Source organism: Peromyscus californicus, unplaced genomic scaffold, assembly GCF_007827085.1.
Source record: "Peromyscus californicus insignis strain IS unplaced genomic scaffold, ASM782708v3 Scaffold_16__1_contigs__length_79575227, whole genome shotgun sequence".
NCBI classification, from domain to species: Eukaryota; Metazoa; Chordata; class Mammalia; order Rodentia; family Cricetidae; genus Peromyscus; species Peromyscus californicus.
The window spans coordinates 52,252,043-52,265,153 of record NW_026294458.1 but is presented as its reverse complement, the minus strand read 5'-3'; the positions used below and the strand labels follow the sequence as shown (position 1 = coordinate 52,265,153).

The 13,111-nt window shown below is 37.1% G+C and overlaps 1 long non-coding RNA gene across 1 annotated transcript; it reads left to right on the top strand.

Moving 5' to 3' along the window:
- Positions 1-473: 473 nt before the first annotated feature.
- On the top strand, positions 474-11,965 carry LOC128111569 (uncharacterized). Its single transcript, XR_008218674.1, has 4 exons — positions 474-605; positions 1,368-1,595; positions 1,733-1,956; positions 9,611-11,965. It is a non-coding gene; the product is annotated as an uncharacterized LOC128111569 (long non-coding RNA).
- Positions 11,966-13,111: the final 1,146 nt, after the last annotated feature.

The following is a 13,111-nucleotide window of genomic DNA, read 5'->3' as shown; positions in this document are numbered from 1 at the left end:
CACTTTTGAAAAGACTTTGGAAATAACCAAAAAGTTGTTACAGAATATTGGATTAAGTAACTGTGCAATGAGAGTTCCAATTTTTCAGAAAATCCCTCAAAGCGAGGAAGCTCTGCCACTTGATGAATATGTCATTCTAGTGTATTCTATAGGCAAGATCACAGCTAGTTATTGGGGGGGCTGAGTCTCTCAAATTATGTAAATTGGATTTTGCTGGCCTCTTAGTTGAGTTTTGCTACCGATACCATACACGACCTTTGCAGTGAACCAGTGGATTTGGGGTTCTAGAAATTTAATGAACTTCCTTTACTTTTCTCTTGCTATTGAACCTTCAACGGGTTGTTGTCTCAGTTTAGAATGATTTTATTATGTTGGTATGTCTTCATCCCTATCCAACTTTTACATTTTGGATTGTAAACCCCATTCTTTAGTTTACCATGAACTTTTTTTTTTTTTTTTTTTTTTCAGGATCTTAATGGACCTAACAAGTTCTCTGGGAGGTTGCACTGCTTTCGCAAAATCCAACAAAGGCTCTGCCGTCATGTTTCTATAGAATCCATTGAAAGTAATTTCATTGCTTGGTTCACTTATGTGTTGACCTCCAGGTAAGGAGTCCATAATGAAAACACCAAAGTCAGCTGAGCAGCGGTGGCACATGCCTTTGATCCCAGCACTCCAGAGGCAGAGGCAGGCAGATCTCTGTGAGTTCATGGCCAGCCTGATCTACAAAGTGAGATCTAGAACAGGCATCAAAGCTACACAGAGAAACCTTCTCTCAAAAAGCCAAAAATAAAAGAAAAAATAAAAAAAGAAAAAAAAAAAAACAGAAAACGCCAAAGTTATATCTTCCATAGGTTTGAAGACTCATTTAGTGCTTGGCCTCTAGTAGATCTATGACGTATATTATGTTTAATAACTCATTTCCTGGTAATGTAACAAAATACCACAAATTGTGTGGCTAAAATAGCAGACATGTATTTTACCCCATTCCTGAAGCTACACAGGAAAACAAAGTTTTGACTAGGTCGGTTCCTACTGGAGGCTCTTTGGAAGAACCTCTCTGATAACTTGGTGGTTGCCAGCAGTTCTTGGTTGGCCCAGTTCTCAGTCACACGAGGCTGTTCCCATTTTCCTCTGCTGTGCTCTCTTGTCCTTGGGTCTTGTTCACTGTACTAGTTGGTGGCATGAACCTAGGAGAGTGGATCCTAAAAATGAGGCAGACTAAATAAAGCCTTTATTCGGGGTATCAGGCAATTTATACCCTGAGGGTTAAGAAAGGTCACATGAGTAAAGTTCTCATGAGTTCAAGCTGTATATAATCACAAGGACAAGCTGCATGTAGCAAAAAACATGTTTTTTTTCCATAGAGGCACATGAATAACAACAGCTGAAGTAAACTCACTCCTGTCTGCTACACCTGTGAGGGGCACGGAAGCCCACTCCAAGAACAGCACATGTTATGGAGGAACAGTGATTACAAGACTCTGCTCTTGTTTGCTTGAAGTTTTCTTGCAAGCTCTCAGAAATCCCCTCATACAGCTTCATTTGTGAACTGTGTCTTTCTTCTCTTCTCCTAAGATGCCAGTTCTGACTAGGTAAGGGTCCAGTTTATGGATTTATTTTACCTAGTAACATTAGCAGATAGCCTATTCACAAATAAAGGAACATTTACCTGTACCAAGATCTATTACTTCACTGTGACTTATACGCGTCTTCTCTTTTTCTTTCATAGAGGGGTGCTGTGCAGTTCAAACTGGCTTTAATACCCTCCTGCCTTTTACTCCAAGTGATATGACAGTCTTGCTATGTGGCCCATGCTGTCCCTGAATTTGCTATCCTGAGGCTAACCCCAAACTAGCAATTTTCACGCTTCAATCTCTCAAGTCATGCACCACCATACCTTGCTTTAACATGTCTTTTAGGAGACATAATTCAACCTGAAGCAGCAATTATCAGGTATAATTTTGTTGTATAGTTGGCTTGCTACAGAATTCCTTCTTAAACAGGGACAATTCAGTTATTAAATGGCTAACTAGCTCATTATTTATCCGTTTAATAGAATAAAAGTTACAGGATGAAAGGTACTTGGGTTTTTTACTGTTAATATACAGACTCAATAATTAACTAACTTTATTTCTTGATTTTTAGACTCTTTGATTCAGTCATCAAATGTATGCACTAGCTTGTTGCATGGGTACAATTTCCTTCCAAGAAAGGATCAATTCATCTGTAGAAATTTCTGGAAGAATTAGGCTAAAATAACTTGCATTCAAATTGTTGTTTCTTATATGTAAAAACCTATAATTTGGGTCAACTTCAGTTCACACCCAAAGTAGAGGGGGAGGGCGCAACAGAAAAGTTATTTCTTGGCATTTAGCAATTAGTTGATTAACATGTAAATTTTATTCAAAGTTATATAAAATATGCATCTATTATTTCTTGTTCATCAGATTGAGTTATTTTTAATTTTAATAAGATGCAACAATAATTAAGTGATCTAAAATATATAATTTAGTACTCAACTAGTTGATCAGCAGCAATGACACCCTTGCGCATGAGGTTCTAGCTACATGCTCAGCTATGAGGGCTAACACAGAGTAGACAGAAGAAAGGAATTGGAAGCTAGTGCATGTGTCCATATACTAGAGAAGGAGGACTGGAGAACATGGGGAGATGAAAGCAAGACCACAATATATCTGTAGAAAATGAGTGAGGGGTTAAACATTTCTTTGTGTGTATATGTGACCTATGCCTGCACAAGTGCTCTATATGGCCTCCGTTTAGTGTGGTCTGGGATCTAGTTAGGTATGAATGTGAGATCTAATTCTGTGTGAGGGTCAACAGTTCTCTGGATTCGCTACATACGCTGATGTCACTGCTATTGGTCCATATTTTGTAACTTTGGCGAGAGATCTTTCCTAGATTTGCTAAATTAATAGGATTTCAGTTTAGTTTTGAAGTTTAAAAACTTCTCTCTGGTTTTTTTTTTTTCCTTATTTTTATTATTCTGGTGAGCCAGTAGGGGGAGGTCACACATTGCATTTTGGTGGGCTTCCGAAATCTTTGTGCTTTTTCTTATGTAGGTTTATCTTCTTGTTTAAAAAATAATTTAAGATAGAGTACTTACGTTTATGGTTTTCATAAACATGCTGGTATTGTTTTTTAAAAACATATTTCCTTAAAATTTGAGTTTCTTATTTTCAAACTGAAAACATGAAAAACTCCAATATTCCTGGCAAACAAAACATATTGTTGATAATATTCATAATACTTTCAATTGGATAAATCCATTTGTGACATCAGAGAGATTGTGACTGAATTTAAATGACACTATGAAAAGTTATTGAAAAATACATCAATCACTTTTTGGTTAAACAAACAAACAAACAAAAATAAGCTATTTGCTGGATGTGGGGATACATACTTGCAATCCCAGCACTTGAAAGTGTGAGGCAGGAGAATCACTGTGAGTTCAGAGCTAGCACTGGCTACAGTGAGCTTGGGGATAGTGTGGCCTGCATTGCAAGAGCCTTGTATAGAAAACAAAAGGAAGGAGCAAATTAATCTGATATTTGCTAATAACTCTTTCTGTTTTCTCTCTTTTCTCAGTATAAAATATAAAAAGAGATGGAACTTTTAAAATTTCTAGGTACAAATAAAAATAGCTCATCGACAACACAAAGCACAACATGGGAACTCTGTGGCTATTGTTTCTGAGACTATAAGGGCTGATTGTATCACATTGTGCATATGCTGCAGGAAAAATACAGCAGTGCTCTGATGGCTCCTAACAGAGAGATCTAAGTCAGTATATTGTGCAGTTTTGTGTAACACAGAAGGAAGGATAACACCATAATTCTTTCTATTTTAGTTTCTTTGCTCAGCTATTCATGTTCACTGTTCCCTCATTGTCAACCTCTCATTTCTGCAAGCTTGAGCATTTGCATATATTGTTATAGTATTGCTTGTGTTTACTACAGCTGGTAGCCATATACTCAACTGATAATTTCACAGCTACACATAAAAGGTCACAAAAATTAAGTGTTTGAAATAGAAACATCTTACCTTGCAACAGGTGTTCAGTCTAGCCGTGAGTAAGCTTTCCAAAGAAATGAGGGTTGGAATGGCATCACTTTATGATATGTAAATTCATCTATTTGAAGTGAAAGTTTGTTTCTCTGAAGTAACTGTTTAGATAGTATTTATGTTTGAAATAAAAACTCAGCAATCAGGATTATTATTTTGATAGTCACATATACATATTTAAATTACACAGAAATATAGTATAAAATAAATACCAAAATTTAGGAAATAAGACAAAACATAGAAAGACAATTATTAATAAGATTCAAATTAAGAAGTAGAATGGAAGGCATTGAAAGAGAACTTATAAAAATAAAAAGATATGTTTTATAAATTGTCTTTATTTCATACATGCAAATATATACAGTATTATTAAAGCACAGAGAAAACAAAGAATTATGATAATGGAAAAAGCAGAATAAAACTGTTGATGATACCTATGCCCCCATATCTATATCTACTCATCAGAACTTCTCTGTATAGTGTCACAGCAACTGGCCCTTGGAAGAAGATTCTAAAGTGTTATTGAATTAAAGTCATGTAACCAATGAAATAATCACTTTAATTTTATGGATCACATATTGTGTCCTGAGACCTTCTTCTATAAGGATTAAAATAGACCTCTATTTTGAAATGACCATAGATTTCCTAAAAGTTTATGTTTACGAGCTAAGATTTAAGTCTGTGAGAGACACAGCATCTATAGAAGAAGCTCAGGGCAAACCTGACCTAGATTGTACTTTCACTGAAAAACAAAAGTGGAAAAATCAGTAATGTTTAGATATTGCAGCATCATGTTGACTAATCAGTAATCTTAATAACAAAACAAGTCATAAAATATATTGACAAAATTGGAGCAGAGCAATTAGAAAGTATTAACTTTGAGAGAATAAATTTCAATCTGTAGTGTGTGTTTACACCTTTGCATAGAAGAAACATCCGAGAATGCAAAACCAATAACAAAAATAACAGAAAACACAAAATATACACACAAACACCCATTTTCAAATTAATGGGTTATTTTTTTTTATAAATAATAATCTTTATTTCCAGCCATTTCATTTGTTTATCCTGGCTCAAAGAGAGTGGGCACCAAAAACATTCAAATTTGGCATTTAAAATATATTTCTTTGAATAGATGGTTTTTCTAATGACTGGAACCAAGGAAATGTAAAATGACCCAAAAAGTTATGGTACTGGGGACTGGAGAGATGGCTCAGTGATTAAAAACACTGGCTGTTCTTTCAGGGGTCCCAAGTTCAATTACCAGCACCCATATGGTGGCTTACAACTGCCTGTAAATCTAATTCCAAGTAATCTAACACTTCTTCTGGCCTGTGTGGGCACCAGACATGTATGTGATGCACAGACAAATGCTCACATACACATACTAAGTATCAAAAAATTCCTTTAAAAGTTGTGGCACCAGCTTTACTTATTATGTATACACATGTACTTGTCATGATTCATGCTATTGTGTGCCCCTACTACATAGTCAGAATTTGTATATTATTTATGTCTTTGTAGACTACCAATATTTCCTTAGTGGTGTCTTGTTTTATATCACACATTTAGAACAGAAAATAATATGAAACTTGATTTGTTATCATTTATAAGACAGCATCTATTATAAGACACTATTTCTAAACGAAGATGTTTTTAATAGTGAGGACAACTGTGTGGCTGTAGAAAACTCAGTGGACAATTAATAGCTTCTAAACAAAAAGTGTTCCAATAAATAATTCATATATGTATTTTCAGATAAATCATATGAAATAGGTGCTAACATCTCATTTAATAAATAAGGAACTAAAGAAAAGAGACTCAGCAATGCCCCAAATCACATGGGGGAATGTTAGATGTGGAGTTTTAGATTCTTCCATTTTCTAAGGAGATTCTTTACCGTATTACCTTTCAATATATCATTATTTATATGCTTTTTCAAAAATGTGTCTTTTAATAGGTTCTTGACTTACTCTTCAAGAGCTACTGCAATAATGTGCCATTTTCCAAGTTCACATGACTAGCTTCTTTGTCTTTATTGTTTTCTGTGTATCATCAAACGTTGCCAGATCTCCCATTAGAATGGTTTTGCCTGGGTTTGGGACTTTCACCATGAAATAGGGTGTGAATTGTGAGAGATATTCAATTCACCTTCCCAAGCTGTAGGAATGCCCACACATATATTGTAAGAGGTTAGTTACGCTGGAAGCATTTCCACAATTCTGTATCTCTAGCCCAGTAATCAAATGATCAGATCTATTTTTTCATCATCATGGCATGACCTGATGAGTAGCAATCTTTCTCTTTCTTTCTAAGATTAGACTGTGATTAATTCAATTGATTTCAAAACCTGTTGTGTATTTCTTCTGTGCCGTGCCTGAATATTGGCACAATATGATTGCAGTAGGTTACATCATCCTATTTTTCTCTTACATACTTGAATTCCAGGCCACTTAATCTAGACATGTAAATTGTGTGGTATTAAATGCCAGTGAACAGTGTAAGTCAAGAGCCCTAGCATAGATTTTCTTTTTTGTAAGACTGTTACTAGTCCTAAATTGTCATGAAGCATGTTCAAATAATGATATTATTAATCATAACACAAAAGGACAGGAAAGTTACATGATTCTTGGGAAATATAAAATTCATGCATTTAAGTCTATGATATTGTTATGTCACCTTTTATTGTAATATCAATGCTGATCTTCAATCAGAGTGATTTACAATGATTGCATTTCCAGATTAAGCTATTGCAGTAATAAAAGGAATCATGTTCATTAAAAACCATTTATTTAGTGTATAATATTATAAGGTTGTAATTCATAGAAAATCAAATGAAGAAACATAAGATAGACACAAATCTGATTGTTAATGAAAATATAATTGAACTGGAACATTATGCCTAATGTATTTCTGGAACACATGGACACTGTAAATCTGCAGGCAGAAATGGAAATGATACATCTATAGAAATGACAAAGATTGTCAGCAAATCACAGACCCTCCAAGCCATACCTAGAATAGATTCTCCCTCAGAGTTCTTAAAAGGAATCACCCCTTGCCACAGCCTTCTGAGCGCTGAAGTATATATATAACATTCTGTATTTTAAGACAGCAGTCCGCAGTGCTTTCTAGGAAAAAATAACACAATGCCGTAGTATTCATTAGTATTCACATTCTGAGGAATTGAATATGAACTTGTATTAGGGGACTATTGCTGTGAAATAAAATGTCACAATTTAACAGCTTCAAATGGTGTCCATTTATTATTTCACAGTTCTGCAGATTAAGTGGCCAGGTACAGGTTAGCCGATTTTCTGCTCACTTCCCAGAAGCCTGAAAACAAAGGCTCGACGAGGGGACAAATCAACTTTGAAGCTCATTCAGGGCAGGTCACTGACAAAATTTGTTTCCTTCTAATTATATGATGGAAGTTCCCCTACACCTTTGTCCTTTACCCTAGATGACTGGGCTCTTTTCTCAGCTTTGTGTTTAATACTGCTTCTTAAAATTAGCCAGGCGGTGGTGGCGCACGCCTTTAATCCCAGCACTCGGGAGGCAGAGGCAGGTGGATCTCTGTGAGTTCGAGGCCAGCCTGGACTACCAAGTGAGTTCCAGGAAGGGCGCAAAGCTACACAGAGAAACCCTGTCTTGAAAAACCAAAAAAAAAAAAAAAAAATTATTTTACATCCTGATTGCAGTTCCTCCTCCCTTCTCTCCTCCCATTCCTTCCCCACCACTCTGTTCACCCCCATCCACTCCTGTTTCTGTTCAGACAGATGCAGGTTTCCCATGGGTATCGATAAAGCATGGCATATCAAGTTGTAGTAAGACTAAACACCTCTCCTTGTATTAAGGCTGGACAAGGCAATCCATTATGGGGACTGGGTTGCCAAGAGCCACCCAAAGTGTTGACTGAAGGCCAGAAGAGGGCACCAGGTCTCATTACAGATGGTTGTGAGCTACCATGTGGTTGCTGGGAATTGAACTCAGGACCTTTGGAAGAGCAGCCAGTACTCTTAACCTCTGAGCCATCTCTCCAGCCCTCTGTAGGGTTTTCTTGTGGTGTCCTTGACCTTTCTGGCTCCTCTTCCTCCCTGTTTTTAGCAGGCTTCACTAGCTCAGCCTAATGTTTGGCTGTTGGACTCTGTATCTGTTTCCATCAATTACCAGATAAAGGCTGTCTACTGACAACTCAGGTAGTTACCAATCTGATCACAGGAGATGGCGAGTTCAGGCTACATGTCCATTATTGCTAGGAGTCTTAGTTGGGTCATCTTTGTAGATTCCTGGGAGTTACCCTTGCATTCCGTTTCTACTTGACTCTGAAATGCCCACCCCTCTGTTCTAGTCATCTCTTTCAATACTCTCCCCTCCATCCACCAGGCAACATGATCCCTCAAGTTCCCATCTCCAACCTCCCTCAGTCCACCCAGAAAATCTCTTCTTTTCCTCTTCTCAGGAGATCCATGTGTCCCTCCTTGGGCCCTTCTTGTTACCTAGCCTCCCTGGGTCTGTGGATTATAGAATGGTTATTCTTTTTAGTTCTGCTTCTTAATGTGTAGACAATATGGCTGTTAGTTCAGGACAATATCTAAGATAGTGTTACTTAATAATGTAAGGTTAGAATGCTAGTAACACACCATTACATATCAGTTATGGACATTCACGGGTTTCACCTACACTTAAACAGAAATAATCATATATGGACCTAAGTCACTACTTGTTCCTGGGGAGGGAGTTGATAATAGCATTTCAAATGCATGTAATAATAACCCAAATACACTATCATTAGCATTCACACACACGCACACACACACACACAAACATACACACTGAACAGATTAGTTACTTGGATAAATAGACCCTCTTAGTATTACTTTGTCGCCAAGCCTGTTATAATCAAGTTCAAAAGCTAGATCACGAACTTCTATTTATCTTGGAAAGGTTAATTCCCACAAAACTAGCTGAGATACCATGGTGGGGCAGGGATTATCTCCTGCTAGTCAAAGAGACTCTTTGGCTTTTCAATTTTCTCAAGTTATTCTTGAACTTATCCCCCCTCATTAAACCAAAGGGGTATGTTTAAACAATCATGGAATAGTCCTGAAATCAACTTAAAATGTCTGTGACTACCTAAGAAGGAAGAAGACTGCTATGGTTATTTTAAACTATGAGACACAAAAGGAGGAAAAATATAAATAACTAGAATTGTTGATAGATTTTTACATTCAGTTGAGGCAGGTCTAAGCCCCTCCTCCCTGCACCAAGTCTGTGCAAAGTGTCTCACCATCTGCATTAGGCTCCAAAAAGTCAGCTCATGCACTAGGGACAGGTCCCAATCCCACTGCCTGGGGACCCCCTAAACAGTTCAAGCTAAACAACTGTCTCACTTATCCAGAGGGCCTAGTCCAGTGCCATGGGGGCTCCTCGGCTATTGGTCCACAGTTCATGTGTTTCCACTAGTTTGACTAGTTGTCTCTGTACTTTTTCCAATTATGGTCTCAATATCTTTTGCTCATAGAATCCCTCCTCTCTCTCATCGATTGGACTCCTGGAACTCTGCCTGGGACCCAGCCGTGGATTTCTGCATCTGCTTCCTTCAGTCACTGGATGAGGGTTCTATGATACCACCCTGAACGTGTCCAATCTTGTCTGAAAACAATTTCTAAGCAAATTCATCTATTCCTATTTATCCTGGGAATATTTAGATATGATGGTGCAGTAATAATTGAATGTATAGTAATGTTAAGTTGCATTTCAATTAGTACTATGTTTTCTACGTGCATGTTAGATAAAAGAGACAATTTAAAGTTTAGCACAAACTTATATGCAATTTAACTCTGATACGTCATGGACTGTGTCCTTCTAAGATTGTACCTGTAAATTTGCAAGGCTTTTCTTGCATTTGTATGTTGATTAGATGAAATAGACATTCTGCAGAGTTAAAATTAAAATGTACAGACCCGTATGAGGGTCAGTCAGCAAGGATTGCTTTCTAAATTTTATGTCCCCAGACAGCCATCAGGCAGCCAGCAGAAAAATGCATTGGAAGCCATGGAGTCTTCAGTTTTTATCTCTGACATTATGCTGAGAGTCGACAGATGGAAGCCCAGCAGCAGACATGCAAAGTGGATGCCAAATGAGGCACATATATATAGCAGAGTGGTGCCCTACCCAGGTGGTCATCTTCTCCTCTCCAGAACCTTTAACATGGCTCACTCCACACTTGACTATGCTGTAGCGATATTGACATGTTCTTCAGTCATTGGCGAATGTCAGTGGGCTCTTGGCTCTCTGCGTAGGGAACTTTGGTATGCTCTCTGCTCTGTACATATGTCCAAGCTGGCAGCCAGTTGGCATGGCTGCTGATGTGTCTCTATCTGTCAGATCTCCTCATCACCTTTGGGATAGAAAGAGGCGATATGAGTATGTCAGCAAGAATGTTATCATTGGCCGAGGAAAGATATCCAGGGAAATGAAAATTTAGCGATATTTTAAAAGTAACTTCAAAAATTACCATCTCAACTAGGGATCCATTTATCTTTGGGAATATAGTAAAAATCTAATTAAAGGTGGAAAGACTTGCAATCATTTTAGACAAGACTTTCATAGTAGGCAAAGAGTGAAGCAAACTGTGAACAAATGTGCCCCAAAGACCAAGGGGATGGAGCAGGAGAGATGCTTTCCTAACAAAGCATCATGTAGTACATTCAAACAAAAATGATTACATTTTAATTGACCAAAATCACAATTATAGATGCATTAAATAGAATCTTGTACATGTTTTACATATGCACCATGACCATGTTTTAGACAGTTTTAGGATGACATATACCTGTAATGTCTGCCTTTCACATTTATTCTGTTCATTACCACCTAACAGAAGATAGACAAGTCATTTGTGCTTCAAATTTATTAGATAACCTTGAAATAATTGGTTGAACTGGCTCCATTTTAAACGAACTTCTCCATCATCTTTTCATTTCAGTGATGCTATATGTGATTGTTAGATTCATTAATCCATCTATTCACATCAACAATTATTTACTGAACTCATTACCTCCTGTCCAACACTTTAAGCAATTTCTCTGATTATGCTCCCTAATTAATTTCATGAAATCAAAATCCACTCACTCAAGACAAGAACTTTAAGAATCATCCTTGACTTTTCCCTTTCACTCACTTCTCACAAGCAATCCATTCTTATCTTCTGCAGTCCATTTCCTAAACATCACAGATGAGTTACCTTGTATAAAAAAATCAGAAGCAGTATTCTGATCCTTTGGATTTCAGTAGTCTGTCATAGCACTTAATAACAGAGCTTTAGGGAATATGCCACTGCCACACCATCTTGTGATAGTGTGCGTTATTCACAAAAGGATGAATATTAGCATTTTCAGTCATTTGTGGGAGGTTAGTTATGGAACAGCTGCAGCAACAAGTTCAAATTCAGGGATATGTTTTTCATCTTGAACTGGGATGGTGGTAGACAACTGTTTATTTAGATATGGAAGAGTTGTCAGAATGTTCTTTTGCAGCTAAATGTATCACTTCCCTGATAACCCCTATATTAGGAATGGAAAACAAACCTAAGTTTTGCAAAAGTGATCTTTCCAGGATGGAAACTCAGAAGAGATCTATGACTGTGGGTTCCTGAGCAACCTGAATCTAGAATAACATTTCTAGTCCATTACAGCTATCAGAAGGGTTTTTATGTGAGTTCCGGTTTGATTGGGTGACTAATAAAATCTACCTCACAAAGAATAACAAAGCATATGCTTTATCATTTATGCTTAAGAATGAGTAATTTCACTATTAGTTATTAAATTGTATGGCAGGTACAGCTTAGGCTCTTCCCAGGCAATCAGCCATGTGGTGTTGCTATGGCTCTAGCATCCTTCTGTGTCTACTTTCTGCCTTAGCAGTTAATTTGCTAGTCCTGTGTTTTTGTGGCACAGACCCATTAAGCAGTTTCCTAGCTCTCCACGCTCTGTCCAGCAATTACTAAAATCCTCTGATCATTTGTTCATCACATTTATTCATGTCCTTTAGTGCTATTTTAGAAAATAAAATATTTTTATAAAATCTTTGAGATTTTCATACTTTTTATGCATTTTAATCACATTTCCCCTCCTATTCCCCTAACATCCCCAAGACCCATCCTTACCCCCTTCCTTCTCCCTGACTTTTTATGTCCCTCCCTTTGCATGAATAACCCAACAAGTCCAATTTTTGCTGTCTATCTACCCATGGGTCCATTTTCTGGAATGTGATCAGCATACCAGATTCCATACCTTCTAAGCCACTTTGCGTTTTGAAGATCTTTTTGTGTGTACATATAATATGACCTCAATTTATCTGCATTATTATAATAGAAAATGGTAATAGTCTCCAGGTATGTCATGCTTGTTGTGGAAGGCACATTGGTACCAGGATAGATTCTTGATATGTGTTTTCCACAAACAATCTTCAGAGTAGGAATGTATTTGGGATCTTTAAGTTGTGGAAAATGGCTCTCAGTGTGATAAGGTAACTTGCTGTGGCTCACGAAGCTTGTAAGTAGAAGGGACAGTGGCCAAGTTCAACTAATCTGTTTCCCAAGTCCATCTTTTTTATTAAGCTGCCACCTTGTCTTATCAAAACAGGAATATCTCTCTACTTACAGATTTTGAAGGTTAATTTTGTTCACATTTTGCTTTTAAATTTCATAAACCTTAGTCTAGTATTTAGCATGTGTAAAGATACAGCAAATGTTTGATTAATGAATGAATCACTAAGTCTTTACTAACTCAATGACCTTGTGAACCTTAACTAATTTCTTTCAGTTCAATGTTCTCTTTCCTCATACATATTTCTCCAAGCTGAATGGGATTCTGATTTTCATGTTCCCCTAACAATGTTTTGGAAGCTTGAATCCTAGACTTGGTTAGACATTTGCAATAAGGCAAAGAAAACATCCATATGATTAGGTTCAAAGGCACTTCCTCATGGTAGAATGGAGGGTTCAGAAGAAAAAAACATT